This window comes from Anabrus simplex, chromosome 2 (genome assembly GCF_040414725.1).
Source record: "Anabrus simplex isolate iqAnaSimp1 chromosome 2, ASM4041472v1, whole genome shotgun sequence".
Taxonomy (NCBI): domain Eukaryota; kingdom Metazoa; phylum Arthropoda; class Insecta; order Orthoptera; family Tettigoniidae; genus Anabrus; species Anabrus simplex.
The window spans coordinates 1077257088-1077269556 of record NC_090266.1 but is presented as its reverse complement, the minus strand read 5'-3'; positions in this window follow the sequence as shown (position 1 = coordinate 1077269556).

The following is a 12469-nucleotide window of genomic DNA, read 5'->3' as shown; positions in this document are numbered from 1 at the left end:
AACCGATCATTCCCAAGCCATGCCAAGCCCATCGGGTCTAGAACACGTCGAAAGCGATGAGACGGTCAACAGACATTGGCTTGCACGGCATGGAACATCCAATGAGAAAACTTCCATTTAAAATGCGCAGGAGCGATCTACACTAATGATGTCCTTACATAATGTTCCATTTATTGAGATATGTACCTCTCTACTTGATGATGGCAACTCAATGTTAAATATATGTACGTATTTCTTTAAGGGTTATATCTTGCTTTAATAAACACAGGTTTTTCATTTAAGTGTATAAAATGTAACAATAACGCCACTGACTGTAGGCATGTGCAGAGAGAGGCATTACTTCCGTTCTGAATGAAAAAGGCATCGTACTGGCCGAATGTCCGACTCGTTGGCTGAATGGTCAGCGTACTGGCCTTCGGTTCAGAGGGTCCCGGGTTCGATTCCCGGCCGGGTCGGGGATTTTAACCTTAATTGGTTAATTCCAGTAGCCCGGGGCTGGGTGTTTGTGATGTCCTCAACATCCCTGCAGCTCACACCTCACACATAACACTATCCTCCACCACAATAACACGCAGTTACCTACACATGGCAGATACCTCCCACCCTCATCGGAGGGTCTGCCTTACAAGGGCTGCACTCTGCTAGAAATAGCCATACGAAATTTAAAAAAAAATTGGCCGAATATCTGTCTACAGTCACCCAAGGTCTTTCTTGTCGTTAGAGCGGTGTATATGCCGGCTTACTTTTCACGCAAAAGGTTAACGCTACAAACGACGCGACTTGATAAAACAGTCTATTGTTGCTCACTCTCAGAGATTTCATGGACTTCAGTGCCTCAACATGGCCACACTGTTGGCTGTTAAATGTAATGAAAAAGGAAAATAAATTTTCCTAGTGAATGTTTGCTAAGCCACTTACATTACCATAACTTGTGCGTCATTCAAAAAGTAAATTGCGCTATGGTACACATACACTGATTGTTATGTGCATTATTTAAAACCATTACTTGCAAAGTAATTGCCTGGAAGTCTGGTGTGAGAGGTAAAATAAACTTCAATAACGCTGCCCAAATTATGATAGATAATGAGACACACTGCGTAGGGGTTGAAACATGAAGCTTAAATATTTCTCGCTAATGCAGCATCACTCTAAAGTGTGACATGCATGGGTTATGATATTTGAACTTTGTCACAAAATCTTATATCAGCAGTCCCACAGTTCGAGTTTTCTCGGTTAATCCCTCGCCACTCCAGATACAGTATTTACAAACATATTATTTTCCAAAGACTCCATGGTTCAGGCGACAGTGCGCCGGCCTCTCGCCGCTGGGTTCCGCGGTTCAAATTGCGGTCACTCCATGCGAGATTTGTGCTGTACAAACGTAGGCGGGACAGTTTTTCTCCGCGTACTCCGGCTTTTCTGTCATCCTTCACTCCAACAACACTCTCCAATATAATTTCATTTCATCTGTCAGTCATTATTCATTGTCCTAGAGGAGTGCGACAGGCTTCGGCAGCCGGCAAAGTTTCTATCCTCGCCGCTAGATGGAGCTTCATTCATTCCATTCCTGACCCGGTCGAATGACTTGGATTTTCATTATAATTCTCCATTTCTTGTTCTACCCTCATGAGAAACTTCTTTCAGCACAGAACCACACGTTCTACTTAACTTACTTCTTCTTTAAAATTTGTCTTACGTCGCACGGACACAGATAAGTCTTATGGCGACGATGGGATATAAAAGGTCTAGAAGTGGGAAGGAAGCCCATGTGGTCTTAATTACGATACATCCCCAGCATTTGCCTGATGTGAAAATGGTAAACCAAGAAAATCCATTTTCAGGGCTGCCAACACTACGGTTCAAAAAGACGATTTCCCTCATATAAGCTGATAATTAAGAAACGATGGATAACTCAAGAGATACAAGACCTGATTGACAAACGACGAAAGAACAAGAGTGAAGAAAATGAGGAGGGCAGAAAAGAATACAGGCGAATAAATAATGAAGAAGATAGAAAATGCAGGACAGCTAAGGAAGAATGGCTGAAAGAGAAGTGCAAGGATGTTGAAGGTTGTATGGCCCCAGGGAAGGAATATGCTGCATACAGAAAAGTCAAGGAAACCTTTGGAGAAAGGAAAAGTAGATGTATGAGTATGAGTAGCTCAGATGGAAAACCACTTCTATGGAAAGAAGACAAGTCAGAAAGATGGCAGGAACATATCCAGCAGTTGTATGAAGGTAAAGAAGTAGATGATAGTGTTCTGGGACAAGAAGAGGCTGTTGATGCTGATGATATGGAAGACCCAATTTTGAGGTCAGAATTCGACAGAGCTTTGAGAGACCTAAGTAGGAACAAGGCACCGGGAATTGATGACATACCTCAGAATTGCTGACTGCCTTAGGAGAAACCAGCAGGGAGAGGTTATTCCGTTTAGTGTGTAAGATGTATGATACACGAGAAGTGCTATCTGATTTAGGCAGAATGTTGTTATACCTATTCCCAAGAAAACCGGGGTGCTGACAAGTGTAAAAGCTACCACACCATCAGTTTAGTATCGCACCGCCTGCAAAATTTTAACACGTATTATTTACAGAAGAATGGAAAGACAAGTTGAAACTGAGTTAGGAGAAGATCAGTTTGGCTTCAGAAGAATTGTGAGAACACGTGAAGCAATCCTGACTTTACGTCTGATCTTAGAGGACGAATTAAGGAAGACAAGCCCACGCACATGGCGTTCGTAGATATAGAAAAGGCATTCGATAATGTTGCTTGGACCAAACTGTTTGAGATTCTGAAGGTGATGGGGATCATATACGGAGAAAGGAGAATTATCTACAATCTATACAAAAATTAGTCTGGAGTGATAAGATCGAGGGCTTTTAAAAAGAGGCAGCAATGCAGAAAGGAGTGATGCAAGGCTGCAGGTTGTCCCCTCTCCTTTTCAGTGTTTACATAGAACAGGCAATAAAGGAAATCAAAGAGGAATTTGGAAAGGGAATCACAGTCCAAGGAGAGGAAATCAAAACCTTGAGATTTGCCGATGATATTGTTATTTTATCTGACTTTGCAAAAGACCTGGAGAAATTGCTGAATGGTATGGACAGAGTCGTGAGGAAGGAATACAAGTTGAAAATAAATAAGACCAAAACAAAAGTAATGGAGTGGGTTCGAACAAGGTCAGGTTATGCAGGAAATATTAGATTAGGAAATGAAGTCTTAAAGGAAGTAGACAACTATTGTTACTTGGGTAGTAAAATAATTAATGATGGCAGATGTAAGGAGGACATAAAATACAGACTAGCACAAGCAAGTAAGGCCTTTCTTAAGAAAAGAAATTTGTTCACCCCGAACATTGATATAGGAATTAGAAAGATGTTTTTGAAGACTTTATTCTGGAGCGTGGCATTGTATGGTAGCGAAACATGGACGATAACTAGCTCAGAAAGGAAGAGAATAGAAGCTTTGAAATATGGTGTTACAGAAGAATGTTGAAGGTGAGATGGGAAGATAGAATCACGAATGAGGAGATACTGAATCGAATTGGTGAGAGGAGATCGATTTGACTAAATTTGACCAGAAGATGAGATAGAATGATAGGCCACATCTTTAGACACCCAGGTCTTGTACAGTTGGTTTTTGAGGGAGGTGTAGGTGGTAAGAATAGTAGGGGTAGACCAAGATATGAATATGACAGGCAGATTAGAGCAGATATAGGATGTAGTAGTTACGTAGAAGTGAAAAGGTTAGCGCAGGATAGGGTGGCATGGAAGGCTGTATCAAACCAGTCTATGGACTGATGACTTAAACAACAACAACAACATGCAAGAGATCTTGATGGATATCCCATCTACAATGAAATTTAGAGGATTTCATTCACCTTCGAAATTAGGAATGGAGTTAGGCAGGGAGATGAGCTCTCTCCTCTTCTCTTCAGCTGTGTGCTTCAGGAGTAAGCTGTAGGAGTAAGAACGTGACAAATGACTGTCTAGCATTTGAAGATGATCTTGTAATTTTCTCCGATTCAATATTGCACCCATAATCGAATGAGCCAAATGGAAATGATAGTTAAATAATTGAAATTCGCATATGTGAATACTGCAAAGGCAGGGAAAAGCTAGCAGTCTCACAAAGCACCACCCAGGAGCCGTGTTGGCTGGACGTACATCCGTCAAATATGCTTTAAGTCACGAACAGGAAATAGCTAACTAAAAGCCTCCCTCTAATAAAGTTTTATTACACCGAAGAATGCAGACCTTCTATCTGGTTTCTCACGGGAAATCGGCAATATCGAATGTGCCCATCCCTAGTGTGCGACAAAGAAAGAGAAAATACCTGTCACCCCTCGGCAGAAAGTGGTTCCAGCCAAGCCACGAGGCGCGGCAAGATTTCAACCAATCACAGTTTACAAAATTTAAGTGTCATGTCCTAGCGGGAATCTGTATCCAGTTTTCCGTGATTCGGTGTCGAAAGTAATGGTGGAATACTGTGTCCTGGCCTGTAAATAATACTTAACGAATATTTCACGTAAAATACGTCGTTAATTATTTCTCAAAATATAAGTTTTCAACATTGTTTGGAAGAGTGGTTGCGCCCACGGAGCGGAGTGTCATGGCGGCAAGACGCCATGCTCCGAGTGTAAAAAGGCCCTATGACGCTTTTCAATTTATAAATTAAGCTACGATTATTCCTGATAACGCAGTGTAACACTCAAAGCAAACCAAATTTTGGAGTATTTAGAGTGCATTTCCGAACATTTTAACCTACGGACAAGTAGAAAAACGATCCAAGGTACCGTATTACTACGCCGCATCCCCTCCAGTCGGACTATTTTGAAGTGGGGGTGTGAGAATTTACTAAAGCAGTAGCCGCCGTGTGGTGATATCTCAGTCCTACTTGAAATTTCAGTGCAGACAGGCGATTCTACAGTGAGTGCAGCGCCAAGAGACGACTTAACATTTGTGTGAGTAGAGACCTAGGCAAGCAAAGAACACTTAGGGAGAACTCTAAAATAATATCAGATTATAGGAATCAGTCAGACAATTATCCTAGCAAAAATGACAATGGTAGTTGTTTTACAAACTTTTCATAAATGAACATTTAACGTAGTGAGGCTGGCGGACAACAGAGACGGACAATAGGAGTTTGCATAATATGTAATTATACAACTTTTCTTAGCTCACAATTAGCTTGCACGTTACTATTCTAGTGGAGAAGTATTGTTTTGGAGGACGGTATTTTCATCAACATTTCTCCATATCTTACAAGGGAACATCACAATTAAACGTGCGCAATCTATAAAATGGTTATTTCATCTGAGACATTTGGGAGCAAACATTAGGTGAGCTAATTGCAGGGTGAGACTTTGTTTACTAGTGGAGCTTAACGGTACAAGGACTGGTATCCACTTTCATTTGTCAGAGAGAGGTCGATGGCTGCTAAAATCCCTTGTGTAAACAAGCGGTAAAAGTAGGGTGCTGAACAGAGACGACCAGAAGGAGATCGCCAGGTAGATGTTTTCTTCCAGTGCACGTCAACTCATCGAGAGCTATTGCAGTGCAACTTATGTTTTTCTTCATATAATTGTTAAAAGCCGTGTGTGAAATAATCTTACGTGTGCAACGCAAGCATGAGAATGGATCCAACTAGTGTGTATAAAGTGTTGAATAGCCTCCGCAAGATGAAGAAGATGGTATAAAATTATGTAGCGGGGACTGTGAGGATCCAACCCGCCTTCCAGCACAAAGGTAAAGTGAGCATATTACAATCATGTAACAATTTACTTGAGGGCTATGAACAATCAGTGGTCAAATTTAGGGTAGCGATTTATGTAGGCTTAATAATGATAAATTTCACGTACCGGATGGTGTAATTATAATTTTAGATGTTATTTGTAGTTAGAGTTAGAAGTGAGACCAGGACAATCATATCTGACGATTCGGGATGTGAATGCCATGGTGTCATGATAATAATAATAAATATGATAATCAAATAATCGTATTTTTCTTAGTGAGCTTATCTCACGTATTTCTGGATAAATTTTTTATATGAGTTACTATTTTAACAGTCGTGAATCTAAAATTTCTGTAGATATTTTATGCCCAGTACAAGTTCAGATTTTAACATAATAATAATAATAATATGGTGTTTTGGAGATATTTTGATTTTATGGACGCTGCCGAGTTGTTTTTGGATTTTTAACTAACTGTAATCATAGCGCATCTAATTTTATTATTCACTTTGCACTATCACATTTTAGATGATCAATTTCGCTGGATATCATACCTTATGTTATGCGGTTTAGTGTTTATTTCGCATATAAATAAAATTTTCATTTTCGTTGTGAGTACGTGGATTCACATTTTCGATAACTGTGTATTTGACAGGCAAATCTTGTTGTTACAGTCAATAAATAAGGATAGGGAAACCATTGCAGGTCATATCTGATAATCCATGGCATGTGAATGTGAAATAAGATGAAATAGATGAACAAAGAGATGGTAATACCCCTGATGCTAGCAATTGAAAAGTGGAAAATATGAAGCTTGAGGACCATGTTGTATTATGGTGTCGTAATAAATGAATGCGTACGACACAATGTGTTATTAAGATTGGCCCGTATTCAGATGAGCGAGGCTACATTGGCAAATAAAAGCCACTTTGAGAATAATGAGATGAATATGAATTGAGAGGTAAACAATTTAACTAGGATAGTTAAATCTTCGACGATATATGTGACATTCGTAGGTAGAAGGCTTACATATTTATAAATTTTCCAGGGATGAATATATCACTCGGAAATATGCAAATCAAAGACCGAGTTGAGACATGGGACGGACTGACCAAGCAATGTGTGAAATTTTGAAAGTCAATCGTAATTATTTTGACGTGTTATATTCTTAGTTGGAATTCTTGAAAGACATTTACGTCTGATGTCACGAGATTGCCATCAAATTCACCCTGTTGTTGCTTTAAATCTGTTTGCTTACGAAATTTCTGCATCTGGATCTGTGCGTATTTTATTTAAATTTTGATAGGCAGTGATCATGTCCAGTATTGAGATTTTCTTTTAACGGCTTCTTTTTGCTTTGCGCGGATATTTTATTTTTGGTCACCGTGTTCATATTTCTTTATAGTGACAGAAGGTACGTGAAAGATGGTTCATGATTTAATTGATGCAAAAATAAGATAGGAGTAGTTAGGTTATTTTGAATTTATTTGTTTTCTTTTGGAGCACTGCCATTACTCCATTGTCATGTACATTTTGTAAATATGAATTTCATTGTGTTAGGTTAGCAAGACCATATATCGTTCATAGCCAAAATCAAAGTAAACATTTATGCTCTAGGACATCGTAAACCCCATAACCTTCGAACCCCACTACAAAAGTTTAAGTAGATAAATGGTTCGACGCTTGATAAAAAGCTGTGTCATAAGTGCCGTAAAATACGTAGACAAGATGGAATCTGCCTCCATCGATGGTGATGCCATATAATTTTAATTATTCTCTGTGCAAATGCAGACAGCGGCAAGGTAAAATAAATTAATTTGTTAAAGGGCCGAATTCATTTAACAAGGTAAAACGAAGGCACTTGGCCTAATTTGTTCTATTTCGTTTGTAAAGTGTCCAGGCTATCACAGCTAGTAGTGTGTAAATTATTTAAATAAGTGACTGTTCATCCGTAATGTGTTGGTGTGATAACTTTTCTTGGTTCAGCCACTGTTTATTAAGTTTGTGGCTAAGAAATAGAATGGTGGAGAGATACCGTGTTCATGGATTTTCATTTATTAACCATGGTTATTGTACACAATAATATTTTTACAGTTGGGCAGTTATCAACTTAATTAAACTTAGTGTCATCAAGTGTAGGACATCCACATTATGAAATAATTTAATTATTTAATGTTACGCAAGTTCAGTTATTTGAGATATGACTTAAATGCAATTTCATGGTGTCTTATTCAAATGCTGAGTATTATTGGACCTGTAGTCTGTTGTGGTTGTGTCTCGTACATAAAAGGCACCAGTTCGATGGTGATGAGCATTATTAAAATTTATCGACCTTCAGTCGAATTCATTTAGGCAGAGGTTTTATTTTGTTGAGGAGATTTTGAATTGTAATATTTTCCAGTAACCTTATTGATTTTAATTTAATTTAGCTTCATTTTACTTTACACATTTTGCCGATTTTGTTAAATAAACTATTTTATTATTCAAATTTAATTCAGTCTCTGGGTACCGTCATTTTAGTAGTTTAGTGACCCCTCGTCTTTCACTTCCTCACCCCCGATCGTGTGTGGCCTGTCAACCCCGAGGAAAGCTGAAGGACGTAACCATCCCTGAGAAGATAAGAGTCTACATGAGCGGTAGGTATTATGTAATGTCATTTGTTTACAGGAGCAGCCGGCGCATCAATCGAGAAAGAAGAATACCGCATCGTAGGCCTTGAAAAGGGCACAATATACACAGCAGCAAAACAAATCAACCAACTGAAGATAGGCCTATAAGCGGCAAAGGTCGGCCTCCACACCTCCTTTGAGAAGGAGTTTAACAATCTGCTTTACGCTGGGCTGAGTGGCTCAGACGGTTGAGGCGCTGGCCTTCTGACCCCAACTTGGCAGGTTCGATCCTGACTCAGTCCGGTGGTATTTGAAGGTGCTCAGATACGTCAGCCTCGTGTCGGTAGATTTACTGGCACGTAAAAGAACGCCCGCGGGACTAAATTCCGGCACTTCGGCGTCTCCGAAGACCTTAAAATAGTAGTTAGTGGGACGTAGAGCTGTGGAATAAAGCAGGCAGAGAAGTTCTAATACATAGGTGAGTGGACAAAGCCTAACGTCTCTAAAAAGGAAGCCTTTATGCCCTTATGTAAGGGATCAACAAAATTGAAATGCCATAACAACAGCCAAAGACATTATAATGAACAAGTGTCCTTCAACGCCAAGCTCAGACACTACTGCACAGTCATTCGACCAAAGCCCGGTACGCTACAGAATTTCTCGCAGTAACTAAGAACGGTTCGATAGGGAACGATGAAGCCAAATAAAGGAATATCCCGAGGAAAATCTTGGGCCCGGCCAAAAGAATTGGTGAGTATAGAAGATACAACCATGAGCTATATTCACACGTGAAAATGATAACGAGCACCTTTCGACAAAGGAGTATTGCATGTTATAATCGCCTGACACGAATGGGTTCAGACTGTCCTGTCGGACCTTTGCCTACTTTCTGGACAAGAAGACCAAAGGAACCTGGTTCAGTGAGATGGAAAAAGACTTACAAGAAGTGGGGATCACACGTGATGACATCTTGAAACGTGATTATCTTCGAAAATAACTTGGAGAGCACCGCAGTTTCCGAAAAAAAATAAAAATCCCAAATTGACAACAGGCAAGGAGTGGACTGAAGAGATAGTTGCTTTAAGTCACACCGACACAAATAGGTCTTATGGCGACGATGGGATAGGAAAGGCCTAGGAATGGGAAGGAAGAGGCCGTGGCCTTAATTAAGGTCCAGTCCCAGCATTTGCCTGGTGTGAAAATGGGAAACCACGGAAAACCATCTTCAGGGCTGCCGACAGTGGGGTTCGAACCCACCATCTCCCGGATGCAAGCTCATAGCCGCGCGCCCCCAACTGCACGGCTAACTCGCCCGGTGGACTGAAGAGAGAAAGGAAAATCGCCTTAGATAAATGTGGATATACTGAGGAAAGATTAAAGACGTTGTAAGGAAACACTTTAAATGACATGGTCCATAGCTATTCGAATCGAAATAATAGAAATAACAATAATAATAGTAATAATAATACAATTATACTCGTATATACACTGGTGAATAATCAAATCCCATCACCAAGATGGAGTTGTGATAAATAAACGGATTTTTTTGCTAGTGGCTTTACGTCGCATCGATACAGATAGGTCTTACGGCGACGATAGGATAGGCCTAGGAGTTGGAAGAAACCGGCCGTGGCCTTAATTAAGGTACAGCCACAGCATTTGCCTGGCGTGAAAATGGGAAACCACGGAAAACCATCTTCAGGGCTGCCGTCAGTGGGATTCGAACCCACTATCTCCCGGATGCAAGCTCACAGCCACGCACCTCTAACCGCTCGGTCAACTCGCCCGATAATAAACGGAATTCGGGAGACATGTTTGCACATCTGAAATATGACACTTATTCAAATTTGCGCATTAGTCGACGAAGAGTGGTGCTAGTAGGCGGGTAAGTGGGTTGTGTAAAATGGTTTCGTATAGAGCTCAATGAAAAAGCCAGGTTCCGAAATATAGAATACACATATACAGGTTTTCCAGTGACGCTGGACAGGTGAGACCTACTGTAGGACCGGAAAGGAAACGGCTTTAGGGCCCTTTCACACGATCCACTGCTTTCCACGCCACTCCACTCCACTCCACCAGAGGTGTAGAGAAAGGCCGGTAGCGTTCACACGAGAGACTACGTGTGGCGCAACCTCCGTCCACTCTCGTCAACAGCAGGCCGCTGTCAACCGGCCTGAAGTGTCTTCCACTCTGGGCGACCGGAAGCTCCCTGAATCAGATTAGCTCGTTCAGACGGTCAACATATGAGCTACAAGTTGGAAGATTTCGTTTCAAAATGTCGGTTCCATTCATAGATACTGAAACGTTAATAACAGAAATACAAAATCGGCCTTGTCAGTGGGATTAACGAACGACAGACTATTCAAATAAAATGAAAGGCTTCTACTGTGGAATGAAGTTTCCCATGAAGTGATTCCACTTTTTGTCGAACTGGACAACTCCAAAGAGAGAGAAGTTGATAACTACAGTAATAGGCTAAATGTGCTATATATTAACTATTTGTTCGATATTACAATAACATGGGTCATTGAAAAATAATTAATCAAGGTTTTTTAGCAGTCTTCAATTCAAAAGAACTGCTTCCAATTAAATTACGTAACAACATTTTCTTATTCGGACCGAACACGCTTATATGCGGCCATTATCCAGTATTCCTGAGATAGTGGGTTCGAACCCAACTGTCGGCAGCCCTAAAGACAGTTTTCCATGCTTTCCCATTTCCACACCAGGCAAATGCTGGGACTGTACCTTAATTAAGACTACGGCTGCTTCCTTCCCACTCCTAGCACCTTCCTGTCCCATCGTCGCCATAAGACCTATCTGTGTCAGTGCGACGTACAGCAATTTGTAAAATAAAACAATGTTATTCGTGAGACTACCAGTGTTTTATTTACAGAAGGTAGGTGTAGGTAGCAAGGCCATAATGGTAGCTCTCTAAATCAGTCGTTCAAACGGTCAACATTGTGTGCGTCACAAGTTCGAAATTTTTCTTTCAGAATATCGACGGAATACATTTTCTCATGTTGGTGTCCTGGCGCTGTAATCTTGCTTCAAGGATTGACAACAATTCAAACAAATTCCCACTCATACGAAAGTAATTAAGGAACATGTTTAGATCACTGGTACGTTCATCTACAAGAACGATGAGCTCCTCGTTCTAGGTGATATGAATTCAATGGATGGACCCAATGAACATTAGTACTCTTCTTTCACCTCAACCTTCTTTTCGTAAGAATAAAAATCCGAAGGATAACGTGCGCGTCCATGGACCACATTCAAACCGAGACGCAAAATATGTGGTGGGGACGAGAAGTTGCCGGCAAGTTGACGGAAGTGGACAGCAAGTGTCTGAGAAGTGGAGTGGAGTGGAGTGGAGTGGAGTGGAGTGGAGTGGAGTGGAGTGGAGTGGAGTGGAGTGGAGTGACGTGGCGTGGCGTGGCGTGGAAAGCAAGTGGACCGTGTGAAAGGGCCCTTAGTCTTAGATAAGGCACATACTCGGCATTCGCCAGGTGTGAAAATAGGAAACCATGGAAATATACTCTCTTCAGGGAAACCGATGCGACGGTAAGATATGGACCCATCATCTCTTGAATGCAAGCTTACAGCTGCATGACCTCCACCTTGATGTGCCAACAATAATCAGACAACATATCAGTACCATGTTACCATCATAGAGTGTCAAAACATCCGAATCATGTTGAGGTGCTGAACATCACCTTGTGATACAATATTGACCACTTTCCTGGTCGACTCATTCACCAAACCATAGTCATATAGACCTCTTCATGTTACGTCAATAGATACGCGAGCGACTCTGGTGAAAGGATTATTCATGCCACAGGTACAGTTTGTCAAACACACCGTAGAGGTTGGATTACTGCAGGTGTCTCTACTAAGTAGAGCACCTAATCGTGTTCGTGCTGAGAGTGGATATTTTAATTTTTATATGAAAAATGAAATGAAATGGCGTATGGCTGTTTTAGTGCCGGGAGTATTCGAGGACAAGTTCGGCTTGCCAGATGCAGGTCTTTTGATTTGACACCCGTAGGCGACCTGCGCGTCGTGTTGAGGATGAAATGATGATGAAGACGACACGTACACCCAGTCCCCGTGCCAGCAAAATCAACCAAC